This window comes from Tiliqua scincoides, chromosome 1 (assembly GCF_035046505.1).
Source record: "Tiliqua scincoides isolate rTilSci1 chromosome 1, rTilSci1.hap2, whole genome shotgun sequence".
NCBI lineage: Eukaryota > Metazoa > Chordata > Lepidosauria > Squamata > Scincidae > Tiliqua > Tiliqua scincoides.
In genome coordinates this window covers 23472859-23498322 of record NC_089821.1, presented here as the reverse complement: position 1 = coordinate 23498322, position 25464 = coordinate 23472859, and the positions used below count along the sequence as shown (strand labels likewise).

General features: G+C 44.8%; 1 protein-coding gene across 8 annotated transcripts in view; it reads right to left on the bottom strand.

Annotated features, from left to right (window-relative positions):
* Positions 1-24966, bottom strand: part of PACSIN3 (protein kinase C and casein kinase substrate in neurons 3) — a 37655-nt gene extending 12689 nt beyond the window's left edge. Inside the window, exon 1 of one of the 8 annotated variants that reach the window (XM_066633742.1) lies at positions 24641-24966. The gene's annotated coding sequence lies outside the window, so the exon portion shown is untranslated. Of the gene's footprint in view, positions 1-1088; positions 1188-3212; positions 3285-5926; positions 6084-24212; positions 24274-24305; positions 24393-24640 lie in introns of those variants that run through there. The other 7 variants (XM_066633735.1, XM_066633688.1, XM_066633726.1 and 4 more) reach the window with 7 other exon arrangements.
* Between the last annotated feature and the right edge of the window lie 498 nt (positions 24967-25464).

Genomic DNA, 25464 nt, shown 5'->3' with positions numbered 1-25464 from the left:
AGGAAAGCACCCTACGGGTAGACCACAGCTGCGATACAAGGACATCTGCAAGAGGGATCTGAAGGCCTTAGGAGTGGACCTCAACAAGTGGGAAACCCTGGCCTCTGAGCGGCCCGCTTGGAGGCAGGCTGTGCAGCATGGCCTTTCCCAGTTTGAAGAGACACTTGGCCAACAGTCTGAGGCTAAGAGGCAAAGAAGGAAGGCCCATAGCCAGGGAGACAGGCCAGGGACAGACTGCACTTGCTCCCAGTGTGGAAGGGACTGTCACTCCCGAATCGGCCTTTTCAGCCACACTAGACGCTGTTCTAGAACCACCTTTCAGAGCGCGATACCATAGTCTTTCGAGACTGAAGGTTGCCAACTAAGACTGTATACAGTGCATGCAGATTTTTATGTACTCCCACTGCCCCCAAAACATGATGAAATTCCCATTGCCACCTTACTAAGGAACTGTTCCAAAGAGACTAACTCATGGTTAATGCTTAACAGGCATGCTTGTATGCTGCTCACTGCCTCTTGCACATTCCTGGTTATAAAAAGCTCCCCCACACCCTTGAAAGGTATCCGCTTGCTTCCATGGTAAGGCAAAATAACAGCCCAAAGGACAAAGTTTCATTCTCCCTTCAGCCCCCTGTGGCAATGCTTTTCACAATCTATGTCCTCCAAAAACTCTTTAAGAGAGATTAATTCCAGGTGGATGGTGGTTAAGCCAATGCCAACTGGCACATCCCAAAAACATAAGAGTCAAGCTGCATCCGGCCAAAGGTCCAGCTAGTCCAGCATCCTGTTTCCCAGTGACCCACCAGTTGCCTCTGCATAGCCTACAAGATGAGATGAAGGCACTCTTGTTCCCCTGCAGTTGGTATTCAGGGGCACACTACCTCTGATCCTGGACGCAGCATCATGACCAGTCCTCTCCTAGAACTGAAGAGGCTTTAAAAATGCATCACCTTCTTTTGCTATTGAAAATTCTAATTGCTCCAACTTAACCACCAAAAAACAAGCTAACCACCAACCAATGCCCCTTTTTCTTCACCAGTCTTTCACGAGACTCATGTCCTATGAAGCAGATGGCTCTAGCAACATACCTAAATGCAAGAAGACGGGAGTACCAGCGACTACAGAGGAATTTCTTGCTCTTCTTGTCTCTCCTAAGTGTGCTGGAACAGGCAGAGACAAACAGCTACTTCTAACTGGTCTGACTTAAATACAGCTATTACATCTCTCTAACACAGCCCTCATACCAGAGGGTATTTTTCCCTTTCTGTGGAATCCAGGGAGGGGCACCCCCAATATAGCAGCAGCTACCCTCTTGCTTACTAAGGTGTCACACTACAGTATACTGGAGAGGCGCCAAATCCTAATGTAAAAAGATACCACCACTTCTTCAAATAGAAGCTATCAGGGTGCCATGACGACACATAGCGGGAAAAAGGCCCAGTCATAACAGCTGAACAAAGCAACGGCTCCTCACCAACCGGAAAGAGCCAACGCAAACACGGATCCCCTGTCAGGGAAAGCACTGGCAAAGGTTCCAGCTTTCCCATCTGTCCCAATTAATCCTTCTTGCTTCCTCCTGTCACCCCACACCGGGATACAAGCTTTATTCTAGTTTTAGTTAAATTTTATTCTTGCCATCCGCAAGAGATGTTAGTCTGAGATATGGCCTATACAGGTTGAGTATCCCTTATCTGGACTGCTTGGGACAGGAAGGTGTCTGGATTTCTGAACAATTGCATAAATATAATGAGAGATGTCTTCTCTTGCTCTTTTCACTATTACCCACATGGGTGTCTTCTGGCCTCTGACATTTTTCAACAGTGTGTGTACAGGTACACACCCCAGAGCACAGAATAAAACAGCCTTTACCTGCACTGTACTTGGGGATGAGCACAAGACCTTCAAGAGTTCACACTGTAGTTTAAAAAAAGTCTGGGGAAAAATAACTGGATTTCAAAATAGTCCAAATAAGGGGATACCTGTACAGGCCATGTGTATGGCCTTTCCCTATTAGCACTTCTCTATTCGAGTGTGAGAACTATACTTTAGTACCCAATAAAGAAGGGACCCAATAAAGCAGCACCCTCCCCTCGTTTCTTCAACATTTGTATAGACAAGTGCTTTGCAGTACCTCATTCCCCTTTCCCCCACCTCTCTTCCATCAGTTTTTTTCCTGCTCTTATCAATATTTTAGATGCATTTGGTACACAGCCACACCAACCCATCATTTCTTTATGAGTTTCTGAACTTGCATAAACCCCACTCCCAACAAGCATCTCGCAAGCAGCTGCCAACACTCTTGCACCTCAAACATGCCAACACCCTAGCAGAGCTGATGGTATCTACAGAAAACTAGGCCTCTGTGGATGTTTAGTGTTATTAAAAGTTAAAAAGCCAAATAACCCAAACCTGAAGTTCATCCAAAGAACAGCTCCCCAGTTGCATATATTTTGGAAAATGAGAACAAAGAGAAGGACAAGAAAACACAGAAACTGCAAGAAAGGGATAGGAGGAGGTGTTTTTACACCATGATCATACACAGTGCCATAGCCTCTAAAAGAAGAGAGCAGCTTGTCTGTTTCAGTGCTGTCTTGCAGGAAGGCTGTCCTCTTAAGAATTGTTCAAGCAGCCTGGTTATATTTTGTAAACTTTCACAATGAATCTCAATCAGAGACTTAAGTCAGCTTTACACCTTGAAGGTGTAACCTTCTTCTGCAGAGGACAGACAGCTTGTATGGTAATTTAACAGGGGAAGTGGGGGGACGGGACCACAATTCATTTGGGATATATCCCTGAGAATTGTTCCTTGATTTTACAAAAAATGATATTAAAGTCCCATTAGAACTGGGAGGTTTTAACTTTGCTTTCAGTCTTCAGAACCACCACACCCCCAGTCTCACAAGAATGAAGATTGTGGGACACTGAGGTAGTTGCCCCTGCTGGCATGTGTGGGAGTATCTGAAGAAAAAAAAAATCAATGTTCTTAAAAGAATAAGTAGCAGCTTTGACACAATCTTCTTCAATGTGAGTGTTTGTCTTGAGTATAGTAATGAGGTCCCCACAATACAGCAAAATTTAGAAATAAGAAAAAGCAATTTATCCACTGCATCCTTGTAACACAGGGGCAGGTAAGATTTTCTCAATAACTAACTGTCTGGCACATGCACAGAAGGCTAGAATTTTTCTCCAAGGGCAAAATCAAGAATGATTACCACAGATAGGTTCTCCAGACTCCAAAAGAATTGTAACAGAAGTATTTCAGTGAGTGGGCTGCAAGTCCTCAGGCACAATGGAGCACAGTCATCCTTTTCACTGCCAAAGGAGCAACAAAAATACACCATAAGGACCTTTCAACTTTCTGTTCAGATCTGATTATACCACATTGGGACAGAGGTGGAAAATAGCTGAATGTTTTATGGGATACTCTCAATCCATCCAGAAAGAAATTTGAGTCAGAGGATGGGAACAAGGCCATAGAAGACCCAGGTTAATTCCTTCTGCAGCTTCCACAGTACATCTTTCAATGATAGTCAGCAAGTGAGCAACTACTGAAGTTTATCCAGCTGGAATATGCTCTGTATTGGCCTGTAGCTTAAGTGTTCCATCCCAACAGATATATATCGCGCCAGCAGAACCACCTACTCTTTGTGAGCTAAACTAGAGATTGTCCATTGTGTAATTATCAATAAGTCAGTTTTCAAGAGTGGCTAATTCTAGAGAGGTAGTCATGCAACTCTACAGAGGACCCTGTTTCTTCTCCACACTCCTTCCACACACAAGCATCCCTTGGGTCTCATCTCCCTAGAATAGTCCAAATTATCAGGCCAACACAGCACTAAAGTTACTACTAGTCTTGGACCTCAAACTCCTTGGAGATCAACTCAGCTCTAGATCAGTGGTTCTCACACATTTAGCACAGGGACCCACTTTTTAGAATGAGAATCTGTCAGGACCCACCGGAAGTGATGTCATGACCTGAAGTGACATCATCAAGCAGGAAAATCTGTAACAATCCTAGGCTGCAATCCTACCCACACTTACCCAAGTGTAAGTCCCATTTGCGATCATTGTTAAAAGAACATAGTAGCTTGAAAAAAGTACAGGTATGTAACATTTCCCCAAATGCAGTCACATACCATGGGAGCATCAAGTCTAATATATTAAAAATAAAATATTGAAATGGAGACCCACCTAAAATTGGTCCATGACCCAGCTAGTGAAATTGGTCCGTGACCCACCTAGACCGACCCACAGTTTGAGAAACACTGCTCTAGATGGTTCAAGGATGCCAATTAAAACAAAGTGTAAACCCAAATGTTCTTTGTAGACCATCTATTTCTGGAGCTCATCTGAGAACGTGATCATGCACAGATGCACAAGAGCCAAGGATAGAACAAGTCAGATTCTTAAATTCCCCTCAGTATTTCAGAGAACCCAACCCATAGGTTTTAAAAATGTGGCCTTTCTATCAGTATGCAGGCACTCATTCCAGGAAACAGGGCTATGAATTATCCACCTCTTTAAGTTGAGTGAAAACAGAGCCGCCTCCCTGTGCACCACCCTTCGATACTTCCACTCAAACGCCTAGGGCACTATCTGGGTGTACTAGAGAAGTATTGCCTTCTAAAGTGTCAACAAGACCTTCTGATCTGCTTTACAATGGATAGCAGTAACATGAGGGGAAACTTCCTTCCCTCAAGGGACATACTCAATCCTACAGAACTATGCACATGAACTGTGAAGAGGCAACTTAAAAACAAAAAGGTTATGCCAATAAGTTTAGCTTTTATTACTCTAATATTGTGTCTAAAATACACCACCACAGAAACAAGCAAAGGTATTTTTCCCCCAAGATTTGGGCTCAAAGTCTGGCTCCCTTGGTCGGGTATGTTCCGTATGAACCATTCAAGCTCATTTTAAAGCATTTCCAAAATTGGAATGAGTGGTCCAGCCTGACAATTCCACTTATGAACACAACCTGAGTTACTAATTACTTGCATTCTGGGTTAGGACAGACAAAAGAAAATATTTCTTTACTCAGCGCGTGGTCGGTCTGTGGAACTCCTTGCCACAGGATGTGGTGCTGGCGTCTAGCCTAGATGCCTTTAAAAGGGGATCGGACAAGTTTCTGGAGGAAAAATCCATTATGGGGTACAAGCCATGATGTGTATGCGCAACCTCCTGATTTTAGAAATGGGTTATGTCAGAATGAAAGATGCAGGGGAGGGCACCAGGATGAGGTCTCTTGTTATCTGGTGTGCTCCCTGGGGCATTTGGTGGGCCGCTGTGAGATACAGGAAGCTGGACTAGATGGGCCTATAGCCTGATCCAGTGGGGCTGTTCTTATGTTATGTTCTCTCACTTGTTCAGAAACGGTTCTCACTCACTCCAAGTAAGAGGCAGAAGCTATACTTCTAGTGGTCTTGCAGCTACAGTTACACAAACACAAGCAGCACAATCCTATGCATGTCTACTCAGAAGCAAGTCCCTTTGTGTTCAATGGGTCTTCCTGCCATGAAACTGTGAATAGGATTTCAGCCTTAGTGTAATCATCAAAGGATTAATGATTCGTTAGTTTTCATGAGACCTATAGGCAGACTGGATAAGAAATTCAAAGTCAATAGATCTTATTCTGCCCTACCATGTTATCTAGGGCCACAACTATGGGAGCCCTTTATCTACCCTTTATCACAAAATTGGATCTTGTTGCCAAAACAAGCCACCGTGTGCTACTGATACACTTTCTATTCCTCATCACAAACCAAACTTGTGTTTATTTGGAGGGTGGAGAAATCCTAAGATCTCAGCTACTTAAAATGCTTCCAACTTTAGTTTTAACTAGCTTAGTTAGCCAAGAACTACTGCAGTGTACCACTTAGTTTATAGCAAATCTGTTGGCTTTTAAGGTAACACTACAAGCACTAACCTTTATCCAAGTATCCCCCAACTTCACTTTCTTGCTTGCAACGACACAGAAGTACACTTTTAAAAGGTGCTCGATGATCTGGTATTCCATGAAACAGCTTTTGTTACTGTGCTGAACAACAGTAAGAATGTCCTATGCAAACTTGTGCAATGGGTTTTTTCCTTTGTCCAGGGGGCACTCCCTTGGAGGAGTCACCTGGTTGAGAAAGGAGCCAGCATTTCCTGGCCTCTCTCTTGGAATCTATCCCTGCCTAAACTGCCTAATCCAGTTTTAGAAAATTTTAGCCAAGTGCTTCAGCTTTACAGGCAACTCTCCAGCTTGAAGTGTCACAAGATGACAACACTGCTATGCCAGAAACCTCAGTGAAAGATGTACTCTTCCTCTTGCTTGCCCCAAGAGGTACAACAATATTGAAAGAACTCCACTTCAGAAATAACCCAGTAATTAGCAAAAAAACCCTTTGAAAGAATTGCATGTTGAGTCAGATTGGATGTCTGAACTTTGAAAGGGATAGGCTTGCCAGCTCAAGACAGCTGACCTGTGTTTCTTACCATCTGCATTGGCCCACTTTTATATTTATGCCTTGGAAATCTGTGCTACACATTTATATTGCTATACAACCACCTACCTACAAAACCTTCTTCTTGAATGTTCAATGTTCAGGATTTCCCCTCCCCACTTCAGGATAGTGCACTTTGTCTGGAGACAGGCACCACTTTTCCTTAGAATTCTCCTTTGAAGTATGGCATACTAAGGCTGTAATCCATTCATCTTTATAGTAGTAGTTCTCCAGACAACCTGCAACACATATTTTACCTTCAAGCAAGAAGAGATTAATTGTTGCAAGACCAAATATCCCTCCAGCCTCTTTATATCTTTATCTATCTGGGCAGATTAACGTATGAAGCCATGAGCAAGCATTCCTCGGGGGGGGAGGGGGAGGAGAGGACACTATTGTCATTCTCCATTATTTTGAAAAGTGCCTGAAATGTACTGTACAAGAGCAGGTTACAACTCCCCCAATCCCAAGTCTGTAAGTAGCATCATTTTCCAAAATTTATAGCATCTGTAGTCACAGCTTAATATGTCCTTGTGAGCAACCCCACTGAGTTGCTGCCCTGATATTTCATTTCCTGATAGGTAATGGTATCACTTATGTTAACTCATCTCAACCTGGACTACTATTCCAAAGCCTCTGATACACACGACACAAATGGCAAAGTATCATCTCTACTGAACACAGAGCTTGCCTCTGAAAGCCAAACCATGTTCCTTCCAGTTTAAAAAAGGCTCTGAACTATTTTGCCCATCTGCTTCCCTCCCACCTCGATGTTGTGGCTGGAGTGATTTCATCCCCAAACCATCCCTGAGTGGGTAGAGATCCAAAAGGTTCTGGACAAATTTCAGAGATCTGTGCTGCTCTACTCTCCTATTTGGCATCTTACAGCAGTGCCACATTGTTTCCCTGAGATTTAACCTACATTTTTCTTGATACAGCAACTTTTGTGTCCTTGATCATTAATGGGCATTGATCTATACTTTCCTCAACTCCTTTCTAAAAAGAATTGAATAGGGCATGTATATTCGGCTGCTAAGAACCCTGTCTGCCCATGCTTCCCTTAGAAGTCCAGAATTCTTGTTCTATTCCCTGGTATTCTCAATGTCCAAGTACTTCTAGAAAACAATAATGCCACAAAACTGAGCACTGTGTGTGCTCCAGCCAAGGAACAAGGGGAGCCAAGTAGAGCAGAATAATTGAGCATTTAAACACACTCTTAGCAAAATGTATTGTTATTAAGAGCAAAGAAATTCCCCACCCCCCCAGTATTACAGATCCAAAAATTTGAGCAAGTACTCTTCATTATTTGATTTAAAATTCTTTTGCAATAGAGGAGCATACTGATCAGCAAATCCAATTTACAACCAGAAGTTTGGTGGTTTTTTGTTTTGGATGAAAATTCCTATTCAGCCAACAATTTTCTGCCCATTTCTGTAGTTCAGAAATTGTTCTACACTTAGTACCACCCAACTTTTGCATCAGCCATGTACCCAAGCAAGTTTTCCACTAAGTTTGCCATGTGGTTATTTTCACTTCATCTTTTTTAGAAATGGAACTACAGTCCAAGCATTTAAACTTGATGTATTCACAACATCGCTGCAACCCTGTTACCACAGCTACATCCATTTGCCAGCTGCAGACTCCCCAATTTAATAATTCTTGTGTTTGTGACACAACTCCTAAACTGACATAATACAAAAAAGTCAAAATTAATTTTAAAAAAACCTTTCACGTTCTGCTTTCTGATCTATATTTCACAGGAACGCCAACAAAGGCAATTCAGATTTCTTGTATTTCTTAAACTAAATGGGTTAAGAGTTGCTACAAAGGGGCAGAGAAAAGGGAAGGAAGGGGGGGCTTCTTTACCCTGACTCTATTAATTATTGTGATCAGTTCCTCTGCTTTGATGATGGGAAGATTCATTGTTCATACATCTGCCACTGTTAACTAGTTTATTCAATAGCTTCCTCCTAGAAGAATTGCCAAACATGAAAGACAAAGTTCAGAGCCATGCAGAAGTACCCATCCTAGAAGCCAACAGCTGTACACCAGCCCACTTTTCTCAAAGAAGCCTTTATATCATGCAAAGGACATGCCAGGGAATAGCATGTGGAAGAGCAGCAGGGACCACCACTCTTGAAAAAACTTGACGACATTTCCTCTGGTGTGGGAAGGAGCCCAGCTGTAACCAGTTTACCAGTGCGCTTCACATGAAACAAGATGTTTTTCTTTGAGGCATGAACAGTACAACATATAAAGGATGGCTAAAGCCACTGAAAGTGAGGCAAATATGAACATTCTTAGACCCATGTTCTGAAAAGCATGGAAGTGCACCTTTGGGGGTGGATATTGCTGCTTGGTGGGGCACCATAGAGAATTTTATGTCCTTCAACACACTTTCTTTGCACTCCAAGTAGACCAGGCTAGGCTATCTTTTTCTCCTGAACATGATTAAGAGGAAATCCTCTTTGAATCAAAACACTCTAAAGTAATCAAGTGTTACAACCAAGTTACATCTCTCTTCACATTGTGACTAAGCTTTGAGAGCCCCTAATGTGAGAAATGAAAAATAGTGAAAAACTTATTCCCCTCCCCAACGTAACACTGATCCAATGGCCCTTTTTAACTCAATGGACATAAAGAGCTCATTGCAAGACACTGCTTTTAAAAGGAAGTCTGGTTGCAGTTCCAAGAGTAGTTGGACTGTCAATCTCTGTTCACTTTCAACAGTGTTTGTGCCATCATTACGCTTACAGATCAGACATATAAAAAATAAGGCTTCCTCCTAATTTCTTTGTTTCATTATACATGTTTATATTCATTCCTAATAAAAGACAGGATTTCAGCACAAGTAGCCCCCTCTCCCAACAAACTCTTTGGTTATGGAGTTCCTGTAGTGCAACCCATAACTGTAAAAGAAGATTTACATACCTAAAGTTACCAGTATATAAGTACATTCGAAAAGGCACATTAAAAAAAAGCCATTATGGAAAGTGCTGAGATCATAAGCTCAAAAGGAAGGATGTCACCCCTATTAGGCCCAACCTTTGGCACCAGAACCTTTCAGCTGCCACTCAGTTTTGTCAAGTGTAATTGTCAGCAACTGGTGGTGTAGCTGGAGGGGGGGCCAAGCGCTCAGCCTGGCAGGCAGGCGGGCAAGCAGCCCCTCCCTTCGGCGCCATTCCCAGCAGGGGAGGAAATGGAGCCATATCGCTTCGCCCCCCCCTGCAGCTACACCACCGGTCAGCAAAGAGACACACTCTTCAGAAAGTTATTTCAACTAGTTAACATAGATAGTATGCAGTTTTTCTCCAAACATACAGCACCACCCAGGCCTTTTCCACCTGGAGAATTATGCCCTCACCCTAGTTGTAGAACACTAATTTTGTTCTAAATGTTTCAAGTCTTTTACTGTTTAGCTTCCAAATGAGATTTTATTCTCAAATTCTCATTTCAGCTACAGTCAACTAACGGCCTGCTGTCGGCCATGTTCTAAATGAAGAGATTGCCTCTCTAGGTGCTACTTGTTTTGGATCACCAAGTCTGTTCATGAGCACAACCACCTCTATTTAATTGTTGACAGCACCTAGCAGATGTACAGAAAACAAGCTCTGTGTACAGTTCTATAGCAAGGCATGTGATTTACTAAAGAGCACTCTGCAGCAATTATCAAAGCCAAGCTTAGACATCTGCCAAGAACTTCAGCCTGGAAAAACTAATCTTTGGGGAATCTTTTAACAGCAGGGAAGAGAAAAAACACACTGTAGAAGACTCTGGGTAAAAAAATTTTTTTTAAAAAGATGTAAATAGAAATGTATGCATTTATTCAGAAGTTTGCCACAGCATACCAACTACAGTATAGTACACCACAGAGAATTACTCCTCTTTATCAAGGAACATACCTAGAACTCCTCTAAGCTCAACACTCCCATGGTTGGATTGCAATATTGTTTCACTACCCACGCACCTAGACACATACAGCAAAAGATAATCACACAATTGAGTGAGTAATAACAGGAACAGAAACAATCTCTTAGAACAGGGGTGTCCAAAGTTTTTGGCAGGAGGGCCACATCAGCTTTTTGACACTGTGTCAGGTGCCAGGGGGGGAAAAAGAATTAATTTAGATTTAAAATTTGAATAAATTTACATAAGTTTATATAAATGAATATATTAAAGATGAACTTATATGAATGAATGAGGGTCTTGCGATAGCTCAAGGCCTGTGCAAGGCCTTGCACAAAGCAAGGCTGGCCTTTCCTTTGCTGCCGCTGCTGCATCACAGACGTGAAACAGCAAGCAGTGGAGGGAGCCCTCATCCCACAGCTCATGCGAGAGGTCAAACAGTCACCCTCATGCTCAGATCAGATGCATCAGGCCAGAGCGGGCGCCAACAAATCTCTGGAGGGCCAGAGGCTCATTGGAGGCTGGAGTCCCCCTGAGGGCCGCATTGAGAGGGCTCGAGGGTGGCAAGTGGCCCCAAGGCCGGGGTTTGGGAACCCCTGTCTTAGAATAAGGGCCCAATCCTATCCAACTTTCCAGCATTGATGCCAGTGGGGCATGTGATGCATCCTGTGGTGGGGAAACAGTCATGGAGACCTTCTTAAGGTAAAAGAAATGTTTGTTCTCTTACTTCAGGGGCTCAAAATTACATTCTGTTTTTGAGTCGCTGCCTGCCTCAAGCAAAGTCCACCTCATGGTTAAGTAATGCACAATGTTGATTTGGATAACTACCACCTTTAGATTAGTCCTTTTATGAGCCAGAGACTAAACAAACTTCATGTCATGCATAGTGTTTAAAAAAATTAAAGAGGTTTTTCAACAGTTTGAAATTCACCAGTGAGATGGTTCTTTTTGTTATATTCCAATTTTGAGTTTCACAGATGAAGCAGCACATTCAACCTCAGCAGCAATACCAAGGAAATATATTGGTTGACCTGAAAGTACAGAAAGTATGCTAGTACAGAACCATTTTAGCAGAGACAATTATAAGTGCATTTGCCCACTCTTGTATATCTTACACAAATGTTTTAAACCTGTTTTTAAAACATAATGTTTCTGACTTTCATTTTGAAAGAAGTCTAACACACACACTTTTTTAGTGTACCTTAAAAAGTGATAAAGCCACATTAAATACTGTTTTCGGTTCTTCAACCTTAAACTGCTTTTATGGGGGGTGGAGAGAATATTTTTACTTGTGTGATATTCATAAATTGCTGGGTTTTGCATAAAAAAATTGCATGAAAAGCATTTGCCAATATGGACATCAGGTACTTATACGTTTATGCAAGATTAAGATACTATCAGGTTCTTGTGCTATACAAGCACTTAATTTTACACAGCACGCAGTTTATGACAGTGGACCTCTTCAGAATTTAACAGGAAGGATATGGGAGCTTGATTCTTTAAGTCAAGGTTGGAGATGGCTATGAAAATTTGAAGACACCAGTACTGTTAAGAGCAGCAATAAAGCCAGAAAACATCCCAGTCATATATTCACCCTGCAGCCTTAGTAAAAGGATCTCTCTCTCTCCATTTCCCCCATCTCATTTGTAAAATACTGGCCTACCAAGAAGTTTGCTTGGGATTATCAACATACTGCATTTAAAACATGCTTGATGAGACCAGTGCTAAGTACTAGAAATTTAAGAGATCCCCTTAAATGGCTGTATAACAGCCATTTCAAATCACTGTGCCATGGCACATTGGTGTGCCATGAGTCGTCCACAGGTATGCCATAGGAATTTGGGAGAAGGTCATTTATTAGTAGGACCAATGGGGGATGTGAGCCCCCCACTGGCAGCATGGTGGGCCTTGTCAATTATCAAAAACCTCATAGTGTGACTTGACAATTTTAGTGCCTTGTCAGTATGCCATGAGATTAAAAGGTTGAAAATCCCTGCTGTATAGGAATATAGTTAACACGTTTAACCCCAATATAGTTTAACCTATAGGCCTATTGAATCTGCAAGACACCCAAGAACTGAAGACTATAGATTCCTCTCACCAGTCTCATTCTCATACAGCCTCCTGAAAGTTTTTTTTTAAAGCCTGCATTCACCTAGCATGCTTTTTTAAATCATGATGTACACAGATCTTGTTTTACCTCGTAGTAATTTTAAGTATATAGGAGGTTAATACTTCTCTTTCAAGACTTGCAACCCATTAGTGCAGCTCATTTGCATCATCATCATCACAGCAAGTTAAAATATAAGTCATTTGCTGCACTGTAAATATATAAGAATCACTTTTTTAGACAATTACCTAAGTATTTTCTAATACAGTTCTCAAATCACTAAGCTAAGTTTATCTTACGTTTGTCTACTGCCATGCTGCACTGGTTCTATTACTGTTCAGAAGTATTGTACAGTCATGCTAGGAACAGTGACCTTTTCATGCTAGGAACAGTGACAGACTGAGGAACAAGCAAGGCAAATGTTAGAAAGACAGAGTAGATAGTGGGGTGGACAGTCAGCCTTCTCACCTCTCCCTTCTGCCCACCAGAAATATAATACCTACATAGAGTTAAAGGCCAGCTTCTACAGAGTCTCTGGGGCCAACCAAACTCTTCACAGTTGTTGAGTTTTTGCAACAGGTGATTAGTGTCTGGAAGCAGTGAAAGGCTGGGTGGGTGTAAACAAATTAAATCTGGACAAGACAGAGGTTCCCACTGGTGCAACCAGCAATGATGTATCAGCCTGGTTCTTCATAAGGTTGCACTCCCTTGAAAGAAGCAGGTTTGAGGGTACTCCTGGATCCAACTCCTGGATCCTGGACTCCACCGTAGAATCTCTGTGGGTTAAACTACCAGGCTTGTGCAGCGATGTAATACTGGGGGCGTGCTATCGTCCTCCAGACCAGAAATCTGATGGGGACCTTGAAATGAGGAAACAGATCAGGGAGGTGACAAGGAGGGACAGGGTTGTAATCATGGGGGACTTCAATTATCCTCATATTGACTGGGTCAATTTGTGTTCTGGTCACGATAAGGAAACCGGATTTCTTGACGTGCTAAATGACTGTGGCTTAGATCAGCTAGTCAAGGAGCCCACCAGAGGACAGGTGACTCTGGATTTAATTTTGTGCGGTACGCAGGACCTGGTTAGAGATGTAAACGTTACTGAGCCATTGGGGAACAGTGATCATGCTGCGATCCGTTTTGACGTGCACGTTGGGGGAAGAATACCAGGCAAATCTCTAACAAAAACCCTTGACTTTCGACGGGCGGACTTCCCTCAAATGAGGAGGCTGGTTAGAAGGAGGTTGAAAGGGAGGGTAAAAAGAGTCCAGTCTCTCCAGAGTGCATGGAGGCTGCTTAAAACAACAGTAATAGAGGCCCAGCAGAGGTGTATACCACAAAGAAAGAAGGGTTCCACTAAATCCAGGAGAGTGCCCGCATGGCTAACCAGCCAAGTTAGAGAGGCTGTGAAGGGCAAGGAAGCTTCCTTCCGTAAATGGAAGTCTTGCCCTAATGAGGAGAATAAAAAGGAACATAAACTGTGGCAAAAGAAATGTAAGAAGGTGATAGGGGAGGCCAAGCGAGACTATGAGGAACGCATGGCCAGCAACATTAATGGGAATAATAAAAGCTTCTTCAAATATGTTAGAAGCAGGAAACCCGCCAGAGAAGCGGTTGGCCCTCTGGATGGTGAGGGAGGGAAAGGGGAGATAAAAGGAGACTTAGAGATGGCAGAGAAATTAAATGAGTTCTTTGCATCTGTCTTCACGGCAAGACCTCGGGCAGATACCGCTGCCCGAACGGCCCCTCCTAACCGAGGAGTTAAGTCAGATAGAGGTTAAAAGAGAAGATGTTTCAGACCTCATTGATAAATTAAAGATCAATAAGTCACCGGGCCCTGATGGCATACACCCAAGGGTTATTAAGGAATTGAAGAATGAAGTTGCAGATCTCTTGACTAAGGTATGCAACTTGTCCCTCAAAACAGCCACAGTACCAGAAGATTGGAGGATAGCAAATGTCACGCCTATTTTTAAAAAGGGAAAGAGGGGGGACCCGGGAAACTATAGGCCGGTCAGCCTAACATCCATACCGGGTAAGATGGTGGAATGCCTCATCAAAGATAGGATCTCAAAACACATAGACGAACAGGCCTTGCTGAGGGAGAGTCAGCATGGCTTCTGTAAGGGTAAGTCTTGCCTCACGAACCTTATAGAATTCTTTGAAAAGGTCAACAGGCATGTGGATGCGGGAGAACCCGTGGACATTATATATCTGGACTTTCAGAAGGCATTTGACACGGTCCCTCACCAAAGGCTACTGAAAAAACTCCACAGTCAGGGAATTAGAGGACAGGTCCTCTCGTGGATTGAGAACTGGTTGGAGGCCAGGAAGCAGAGAGTGGGTGTCAATGGGCAATTTTCACAATGGAGAGAGGTGAAAAGCGGTGTGCCCCAAGGATCTGTCCTGGGACCGGTGCTTTTCAACCTCTTCATAAATGACCTGGAGACAGGGTTGAGCAGTGAAGTGGCTAAGTTTGCAGATGACACCAAACTTTTCCGAGTGGTAAAGACCAGAAGTGATTGTGAGGAGCTCCAGAAGGATCTCTCCAGACTGGCAGAATGGGCAGCAAAATGGCAGATGCGCTTCAATGTCAGTAAGTGTAAAGTCATGCACATTGGGGCAAAAAATCAAAACTTCACATATAGGCTGATGGGTTCTGAGCTGTCTGTGACAGATCAGGAGAGAGATCTTGGGGTGGTGGTGGACAGGTCGATGAAAGTGTCGACCCAATGTGCGGCGGCAGTGAAGAAGGCCAATTCTATGCTTGGGATCATTAGGAAGGGTATTGAGAACAAAACGGTTAGTATTATAATGCCGTTGTACAAATCTATGGTAAGGCCACACCTGGAGTATTGTGTCCAGTTCTGGTCGCCGCATCTCAAAAAAGACATAGTGGAAATGGAAAAGGTGCAAAAGAGAGCGACTAAGCTGATTACGGGGCTGGGGCACCTTCCTTATGAGGAAAGGCTACGGCGTTTGGGCCTCTTCAGCCTAGAAAAGAGACGCTTGAGGGGGGACATGATTGAGACATACAAAATTATGCAGGGGATGGACAGAGTGGATAGGGAGATGCTCTTTACACTCTCACATAATACCAGAACCAGGGGACATCCACTAAAATTGAGTGTTGGGCGGGTTAGGACAGACAAAAGAAAATATTTCTTTACTCAGCGCGTGGTCGGTCTGTGGAACTCCTTGCCACAGGATGTGGTGCTGGCGTCTAGCCTAGACGCCTTTAAAAGGGGATTGGACGAGTTTCTGGAGGAAAAATCCATTATGGGGTACAAGCCATGATGTGTATGCGCAACCTCCTGATTTTAGGAATGGGTTAAGTCAGAATGCCAGATGTAGGGGAGAGCACCAGGACGAGGTCTCTTGTTATCTGGTGTGCTCCCTGGGGCATTTGGTGGGCCGCTGTGAGATACAGGAAGCTGGACTAGATGGGCCTATGGCCTGATCCAGTGGGGCTGTTCTTATGTTCTTATGTTCTTATCCAGCGTTGTTCCCAAGTGTCCAGGGGGCAGCTATTATTGCTTTTGCCCAGCCTCAGTTGGTGCTCAACTACACCCATTTCTGTCTCAGACAGACCTCCTCATGGCAACCTGTGTCTGAGTTACCTCACTATTGGATACAGTAATGCACTCTATGTTGGGTTGCCCTTGAAGGCATTTTGGAATTTCCTGCCATTTGATTTACACCTACCCCCATCTTGCCAGTCTTTTCCTGGAGACTAAGGACATGGTTGTTTTTCACCCAACAGGTATTCCTGAGGTTCTTGATTTGGTTTTCTTCCATTCCCTCCCATCTGATTCATAAAACAGCCCCACCAAATCAGGCCATAGGCCCATCTAGTCCAGCTTCCTGTATCTCACAGTGGCCCACCAAATGCCCCAGGGAGCACACCAGATAACGAGACCTGCTTTCACTGCTTTTTATGTTGTGTTTGACCATCTTTATTGTATGGCTTGTTTTTAATTTAGTTTTGTAAAGCTGCCTTTTCTCCCATTAGGGCTAGTGCAAGATTTAAGTAAATTCAGTTGATGCCACCTACCAAAACGGGTTCACAATTATGAAGAAAACAGCTGAGTAATTAAATACCAAAAATATAGATATCTCACAGATGTTTTAATAAGTGACAGGACTTTACAATATTTTGATTGAAAGATATTAGGCCAGCTAGTGGTACAGACAACATTGCGTTATGGTCTCAGTTTGGCCCATGGGACTTCAGTCAATCAAGGGACATCCGTAGAGGAAGGACATTTAAGAAGCAAACTTCTCTGCCATTAAGGCGTCAAAAGTGTATAAAGTGGTATTCTCTTTTCAGCTTCCCCAGCTAAATCTACATTTGGCACTCCTGATTCTCCCCCCTCCCCCAAAAAATAAAGCATTCAGGAATATATGTGTCCTACTTAATGGAGAGGTTAGGTTCCAGAGGTCTGTACACAATTTCAAGCCAATGTAGGTTGGAACAGCCAGTTCTTCCAGCGCTATTGCACCTGTGCAGAAGCACCAACAAAGGACATACAATGCCTGTGCAAAAGTGGGAGCCACCATCTGTCAGTCACTTTAGGAGCATGTGAATAAATAAGAAAATATGGTGTTTCTATAACCCCTCCTTTCAAAAAACAGAAAAGTAATTTGTCAGAGGAATTTATAAGCTCAACCCACCTATATAATGGGATAACAGTTTAAGAATGAAATCTTAGAATGCTGATTATTTGCAGCTTCACACCCACATACAGGGGTGTCAAACATAAGGCCCTGTGGCCCGCAGAAGCTTTTTATCCAGCCCTCAGGCTCTCAGCTGCTGAACAGTGCTGAGGAGTTACTGCTGAAAGGGCAGCCCACTTGAAAATTGGGCTCTCCAATATCTTGAAATATGATCAAGATTTGCATATTTTCTCTTCTGTCATTTGTAGCTAATGAGTTCTTAAGTGAGAGAAAGTGCTTATTTTTGGTTTTGACCTGTTTAATGACATCACTTCCTGCCCAATGACATCACTTCCGGCCCTCAGCAGGCATCATGAATGCTATTCAGCCCTCGATACGAAACAAGTTTGACACCCCTGCTCTAGGAAGTAGAAACTCCATTTTACCATTATAATCACACCCACAAAGAGATGCCACCACCTTTTACCATGGAAGGTTAGAAGTAGGCAAAGGAACATCACAAAAACACTGCTATTGCAGTTGTGTTCCATGGGGCAGAGTGCACAGTTTAAATAGTTTTCAGGTTTCCCAGACCACTTCCTCAAGATAGTCTTCAAGTTAGAATAGACTTACATTTTCTATGGAGACTTCATTGAAAGGGTAGTATTAGCTGCTGCCCCAAATCATGATGGCTCTCAACAGTACTGTACTTTTAAGGCTGAGTTTTTACCTATGTTACACAGTCCCAACAATAGAAACTTGTACACTTGCCATATTATGCTGCTAAGCCATCAGTACCTGCTTACAAACAGCATGATTTTCAAATTAAGTCCTTTAATTTCCAGCTCTGCCTTAATATCGATATTTCTGATATGCAAGATTTCTATGGCTCCATATACTGAACCAACAAATGCATCACAAAGATGTCTAGGCAAGTTATCCCTAGAATTCTTCAGAAAGTTGAAGGCAGTGCAATTGGTACACCAGGCACATTTGGTTAAAATCTAGAAGTATGCCACTGTTTCAGTAGGCAGCCTTCAAATGTTCACAGTCACAAACAACATGTTTCCTCTGGGGATAATCATGGGAGCTTTGTACAGCCAAGCTAGCTACTTTACTTATCTATAACCACATATTTAGCCTCGACTAAGGAGTTGGATTTTCTAGCACCAAATTATTGGCAACCTTCAGTCTCGAAAGACCATGGTATCGTGCTCTGAAAGGTGGTTCTGGAACAGCATCTAGTGTGGCTGAAAAGGCCAATTCAGGAGTGACAATCCCTTCCACGCTGGGAGCAAGTGCAGTCTGTCCCTGGTCTGTCTCCCTGACTATGGGCCTTCCTTCTTTGCCTCTTAGCCTCAGACTGTTGGCCAAGTGTCTCTTCAAACTGGGAAAGGCCATGCTGCACAGCCTGCCTCCAAGCGGGCCGCTCAGAGGCCAGGGTTTCCCACTTGTTGAGGTCCACTCCTAAGGCCTTCAGATCCCTCTTGCAGATGTCCTTGTATCGCAGCTGTGGTCTACCTGTAGGGCGCTTTCCTTGCACAAGTTCTCCATAGAGGAGATCCTTTGGGATCCGGCCATCATCCATTCTCACAACATGACCGAGCCAACACAGGCGTCTCTGTTTCAGCAGTGCATACATGCTAGCGATTCCAGCACGTTCCAGGACTGTGTTGTTTGGAACTTTGTCCTGCCAGGTGATGCCGAGAACCAAATATGCCAAGAACCAAATGGCACCAAATATGAAAATGGAAACTGAACATGGAAAAGTAAATACAAATCTAGTTTTGGCCTTCCTCATCCCTCCCCCCCCCGACAAGATCTTCCCACACTGGGAGTGGAATTTTATTTATCCTATAGAATTTTACATGTTCTGTACTGTAGATTTCTGCCAATAGTGACCCTCAATCTGATATGCACACTATTGCTAATCTAGAGTAGGCTACATATAGGTGCAATACGAGTACAGGGTCCAATTTAGCCCATGGACACCCGTATACACACAAAGTCTTTATATGGATGCATATGACTAAGCGTCCCAGCTCACCTTAGAGGCATGAGTTTAGTCAGCTAGAAGAATTTTTCAGCTATGAATTGCTTATTTACATATACCAACTATCAGAAAGTAGCCTGTCCCAAAAGTGTTGGCAATATGAATCACCATACACGGTACAGTAAAGTTTGCCAGTTTCCTTCCCCTCTCTACCAGTGATGTCAAGACCTATTGTTTCAAGAGGGTAACAGGTATTTCCATCCCTTAAGCTTAGAGAAATCAAGCTTGCCTTCTTCCCACAAGCTGGAGTGCCCATTTTGGGTGCTCAAACGTAGGGTTGCCAATCTGTTTAATGAATAAAAATAAAGGAATGCAGAGACATTTGCACATCTAAAAACTATAGAAATAATATTGTATCCAAAGCAAATGGACTCTAAGCACCACTGGAACAAGTGAGACAAGACCCAATTTCAATGAGATGTGGGTTGCAATCTTATACATAGTCAGGAGTAAATCCCATTGAAATCAATAGGGTTTACTTCTGAATAGACATGCCTAGAATTACAGTGTAGTCATGATGAGCTTTCTTTGGATATGACCCATTATAGAAGTAGAAGTAGTACCCAAATTCTAAATGAGGAAAGTAAATAGTGAATACATCAGCCATCTCACAGCAGATGAAATGCAGAAAGTTTTCCTACTGAAATAGACATGAATAGACCTTGCTAAAGATGGCTGCTTTACATTTTCCAGCAGTGTAGTTAGCGGGCTGGGGAAGCACACTCTTGGGTTTTCTGCCATGGGCATAAAGTCAGGCAGCTGATACATACAGGGCAACTGGAGATATTTTGAGCTTGGGTACCGAAATGCACAATGCATGGGCAGAGCGTAATTTATGAATCACATACTGATACATAAAACTGTAGCTTCTGCCCCAAGATGCACATGATTGGTAGCTTGGGGAAAAGAAAAACAAGCCACCAATTGCCTTCAACTATAGATCAAAATCAGTATATCTAAATGCCAGTAAGCAAGGCATTAAGTCCTCCCAATTATTCCTCAAAACACCAGGAACTTTCCTCATTAGTTGTACAAGATGAAACTTTTCTTCTTAATCAAGTTGTGCACAAGTTAGCACATGAAAAGAAAGGAATGAAACCCCTTATCTAAATTGCAGCTGGCTAACCAGCATTCTAGGTCCAACCCAGCTATGAAGCAGGCTGATGTGGCTTTTGTGAGCAGCAGATGACAGGGGCAAGGAAATTTGGGATGCCCTTTACTCCAAGTACAGGTGCAAGCTGATTGTGCTTCCTTACCATGCTCTGTTGCCCATTTTTTGCAAGCCAGAACGTGCAGGACTTCTGGTTTTAAGGGACCATGTGCTCCATTGATTGCATGGTCCTTTTAATTGAAAGGAGAAGTTCGGCACTTCTTGTTTGCAAAAACAATGCAACAGAGCATAGTAAAGGACTCTTTTTTGTGCACTACAGCAAAGCAGACATTCTCAACATCCATGTACGTTCCTGCAACATACATATTACTTTCCCTGGCAGAAGGGACTGATGGAGAAATATGGCTTAGAGCAGTATATTCACTCTGCCTGTGAGATTTACAAAATTAACTGAGCATACTAGGATTGCCCACTGGGGTGTGGTCACAGTTATGAAATTGTTGCTGTTAGGTAAGGAACAGAGGAAGCAGCGTGAAAAGACCACGTCCATGGAGTATCCCAGAGTTAATTTTTCTCATACACTGGATCTGGGACATTGCTTTGGTTCCTTAGCAATTAGAAGTTTAGAGGAGCTAGCTTGGACCAACTACTCTTAGATGCAACACCCAAGAAAGAGCAAGTGAAAAATTGCATGTTGATGAGCAGCTGAGGGCCCAATCCAAATCAGTGCGCATCGGCTGACCGCCAGCACGCACTGTTGCAAATGTGCTGTAAGGCATGTTTGCAGGCCTGAGCACCATTGGAGCACCACTGCTAGCTCCGCACTGGCCAGCATTGGGCTACTACCAGACCTCTGCTATTCGGTGGTTGCACGGACTGCTGGGCAGCAGAGAAGTACGTAGGGTGTGGGGGGGAGGGTGAAGGCGTTCCAGGGAGGGGGGAGGCGGAGGGAGGGCAGAGAGAGGATGTGCCAGGAGGAGGGAGCGGGGTGGGACCGATGGAGCTTTGCTCCACCGGATCCTGAGCCTCTGTGTTGGGCTGTCCGCCTGACACAGAGGCTCTGAATTCTACGTCAACCCTCGAGTTGTTATAGGATTGAGTAGCCCCATTGTGGTACTCACTTTACCCAGGGGAAGAGGACTAAAGTCCCCTTCTCCTGAGATGATGGTGGCACGCAACAGCAGCCATTTTCAGTGCCGATGCAGCCCTGCATGCCGTGCAGCTCAGGATTGGGTTATGAGCCCACTATCCTTGAGATGCTAAGGGGTGAAACATTTTGTACTCAAGAAATTTTAATTGTTCCAGAAACTGGATAACATGCCACAGCTCACAGAGGCTGAATGACCCAGGTATGCGTGGCAGGAGGTGCATGCTTGCAGAGCACCTCATGTATTCTTGTTTCCTAACTAGCGGTTGTGATGTGCAAAACAGCCCTGAGGTTTCTTCAGCAATTAGAAAACCCAGAGGCAAAGTGCCCTCCTCTGAGCCATAATGCAACTAATTGTGCAACGCACTAGGAAAAATTCCATTCCTGTTCCACCCTGCAATCCGCTCACACCTAGAAACAGGCGGTTTCATCCAGCAACTGTCATTTTGTTTTCTATGTCATGGTTGCCATATGCCCTTCTTGTTTCATCCAAGAGGGACTCTGTTCAAATGGAAACATGCTTTTTCAAACAAATTTTGAACCCGTTAACAAGTTGGGAAGTGTTTTCAAAGGCCAAAGCTGCTAATCAATCTCTAAACATCAGGCACTTCAATATTACATTGTAACTACACTCCTAGCTGAATTTACTGTCCCAGGTATGTCATTTTTCAGGAAACAGCTGCTCTATGAGAAATTCAGAAATGGACGTTTGAAGCAGCTTGTCGCTTTCTCGCTCCTCCTTCTGACCAGCCCTCCAAAGAAATAGATCTTGTTAAGTGCAACAAGTAAGGAACACTTAGCTGGCACAGAAAGCTGTTAAACTGGTTCATGGATTTGTACAGTTTGCAGAGCTCCTCTGACATTTCTTTTGAAGAATTTTTGACCTCTTCTGTGATGAAGAGGTGGCCTTTTCTCTCCAGCAACATAAGAAATCCAATATTAAATTCAATGTACACCACCCACCTGAATGGCATATTCTCTTTCCTCCTCCTGTCATGATTAGAATTACTCAGAGTCTCTTCAGCCAGATTAAAATCACATGGGTTGTGTGTACCAACTCCTGACATCTACCCATGCGCTAGTCCTCAACTATGCAGCCCAACCCTTACAGATATACAGTGCTCGGCACCATAAGGAGAAATCTAACCTGCTCAAAGAAGATTGCATAAGTTTGCATTCCATTTTCTCATGCCAGTATCAGAGGTGCAAGACTTTCCATTTGGATTTGATTAGTCTAGGCTCTAGGTGCTACAGGATGCATTGTTGCTTCTGCTGCAACACACTAACACAACTACCCCATTTGTTAGTTGTAGGGAAACAAAATCCAAGTGTTAACAATTTGAAAATGTCGCCCTTGTTTTTTTCTCTCTCCTTGATTCTACCTCCCAGCTCTTTTGTCTGTCTTATCCCAATTTCTCCCATTAGAAGAGAATATAAAATTTCCCCATATAAAAAAATGAGCTCTAATCCACATGAAATCATGGACAGGTTAGCATACTTAAAAAATAAAGGACAACATGGACCCCTTCCAAAGCTTCTCTGGCACCCCAAATTTATCAATACATGATATTCTATCTTGTTTTAGCTCTTCTGTGGGAGCTCTACATTTTGACAATTAATCTCAAAAACTGCTGGCCTAGAAATGCTAATATTTAATTATTTCCTGCTTTAAGAACTATCATCTTGGTAGAAATTACAATCATCTTGGTAGATTCAGAGCGCGATACCATAGTCTTTCGAGACTGAAGGTTGCCAACTTGGTAGAAACTACTATAGCTCACCTAGAAATTATTAAACATCAAGGCGGTAACTTCCCCAATGTCCCTGGAAGGGGGGGAAGTAAGAGGAAGGATGGCATACTATTGGCTATAACTATACATCTTCAAGCCTCTTTAAGAAGAGCTGCTGCCAAACTCTACTGCAGGGCCTGGAGCTTCAAGTTTCAGTGTGGGAAGGGAAGCGGCTGCACACAGAGCTTTCACAAAGGAGCTCTGTCGCCTTAGGTCTCCCCCCCACTCCACACATACACTCCGCACCAAGCAGACCTGGTTGTTCTCCACCCCCAAGCACCATTGAAGAAAGAGATGTCACAAGTACTCAGGGATTCAGAATAGGGACGTGGGAAGGGTGGGGAGGCAGAGCCTTTGAAAAGCGCCTCACAGGGGAAGGAGGGAGGCAGGTGAGGTAGAGCCTCCCCATTGGACTTCTTTGAAAAGTGCCTCACATGAGGGGAGATAAGGCAGGTGAGGCAGAGCCTCCCCACCAGAGTCCTTTGAAAAGTGCCTCACAAGGCAAGGAGGGAGGCAGGTGAGGTAGAGCCTCCCCACTGGACTTCTTTGAAAAGTGCCTCATATGAGGGGGGATTAGGCTGGTCAGGCAGAGCCTCCCCACCAGATTCCTTTGAAAAGTGCCTCAAAAAGACTCTGGCTCTACCTCAACTGCCTCCCTCTTCCCGTTTGGGGTGCTTTCCAAAGGACTCCCATGAGGAGGCTCTGCCTCATCTGCCTGCCACCCTCCCCATGTGAGGCACTTTCGAAAGGACTCTGGTGGGGAGGGTCTGCCTCACCACACGTCTCTGGTTCAGAATGCTGATTGTTAATAATAATCATAATTAAAAGGGGTGATGATGTGCGTCCCTCTGCCTGGTCGGTGGCAAAGAATACAATCAGATCCTCTTCTTTCCTTCGCCCCCCCCCCCCAGGCGGGTGTGGTGGTTCCAGCCCGGGGCAGCTGCTACGTACCTGCCTGCGCAGCGAAGCAGAGAGAGCAACGAGGGAGTCCCAACCTGGGCTCTCCGCTGAGCCAGGCAGGCGAAAGGGCTTGCTGCCACCTACCCGAGGAGAGCTTCTTGGGGGAAGAAGGGAAGCACCCCCTGCTGCTGCCTGGGCGTCCTTCTCCGCGGGGAAACAGGCGAGGTTCCAGTTATTTCCCCCCCCCCCGGAAGGCGACCTTCTGGGAGCTGCAGGCTGGAAGGGAGCACGCCGCGCGCAAAGGCGCACAAGCGCAAGGACGCGCGTTCCAAGGAGAGCGCGCGGGGGAGGAGAGCGACCCCCCCTTTTCCCCCAGGGGCAGGCAGGCAGGCTGGGCTCTTAGAGACGCTGCCGGTAGGCCGGCAGCCCCCCCGCCGCCGCAGCAGCCCGAGGGGAAGGAGGGTTACTAGGAAACTCACCTCTCCAAGTTGCTGCCTTGGGGACTCCGCTCCGCAGAGAGGCTCGACGGGAGCAACAGGCGAGCGCCAAGCGGGCAGAGAGGAAAGGCCACCCCGCCTGCTTCTGGCCGCGGCTGCCTCCCCCCGCCCTGGCTGCCTCTGGCGCTTGCTCTCCCAGCGCCTGCTCCCTGGCGCCCCTCCCCCTATTTCAAGCGGCGGGACCCACAGTGGGGAAGGGGGGCCGGTGGGCGGGCCCTGCAAGGCAGCCCCCCTGGCCTCCAGCCCTCCAAGGCTGCAAAGAAGGCAGGCGAAAGGTTTCCTTTCCGCCCTCCTGCCTCTCGCCGAGGGGGAAGAGCTTTTGATCCTCTTAGCCCGCTGTCACTGAAGGGATGAACGCGGAGGCCCTGCCCAGCAACTCGGGGGAGGCTGAGCTGGTCACACCGCGGGGTGGGAGGGCTGTTTGCGCAGAGCCACAGCCAGGGCTCAGCTCCGGAACCGAGTCACGGCTGGGGAGTCCTGGAAGCAGCAAGAGCGCCTCTGCCCATGTGAAGAATGCGTAGCTGTCAACCACCACCCCCATCAAGAGTAGGCAGGCTGAAGCCCCAGTGGCCCCTCTCTCCAGTTAGAAATTCCCTACAGACCCCCCTCTTTTGCTCAGTCCAGAGCACTCCTCTTGCCCAGTCCTGTGGAAGCGAGGAGCGATTCGCAGGTACCAGGAGGGTCGCTGGCTACGACGGGGGGGGGGGGAGAATGGACAGCTATGTGCGGGGAGCAGTGGCATAGCTAGGGGGGATAAAGCACCAAGTCTTGCAGAGAGCCTCATCGCAGCGTGCAAGGGGGCCTTC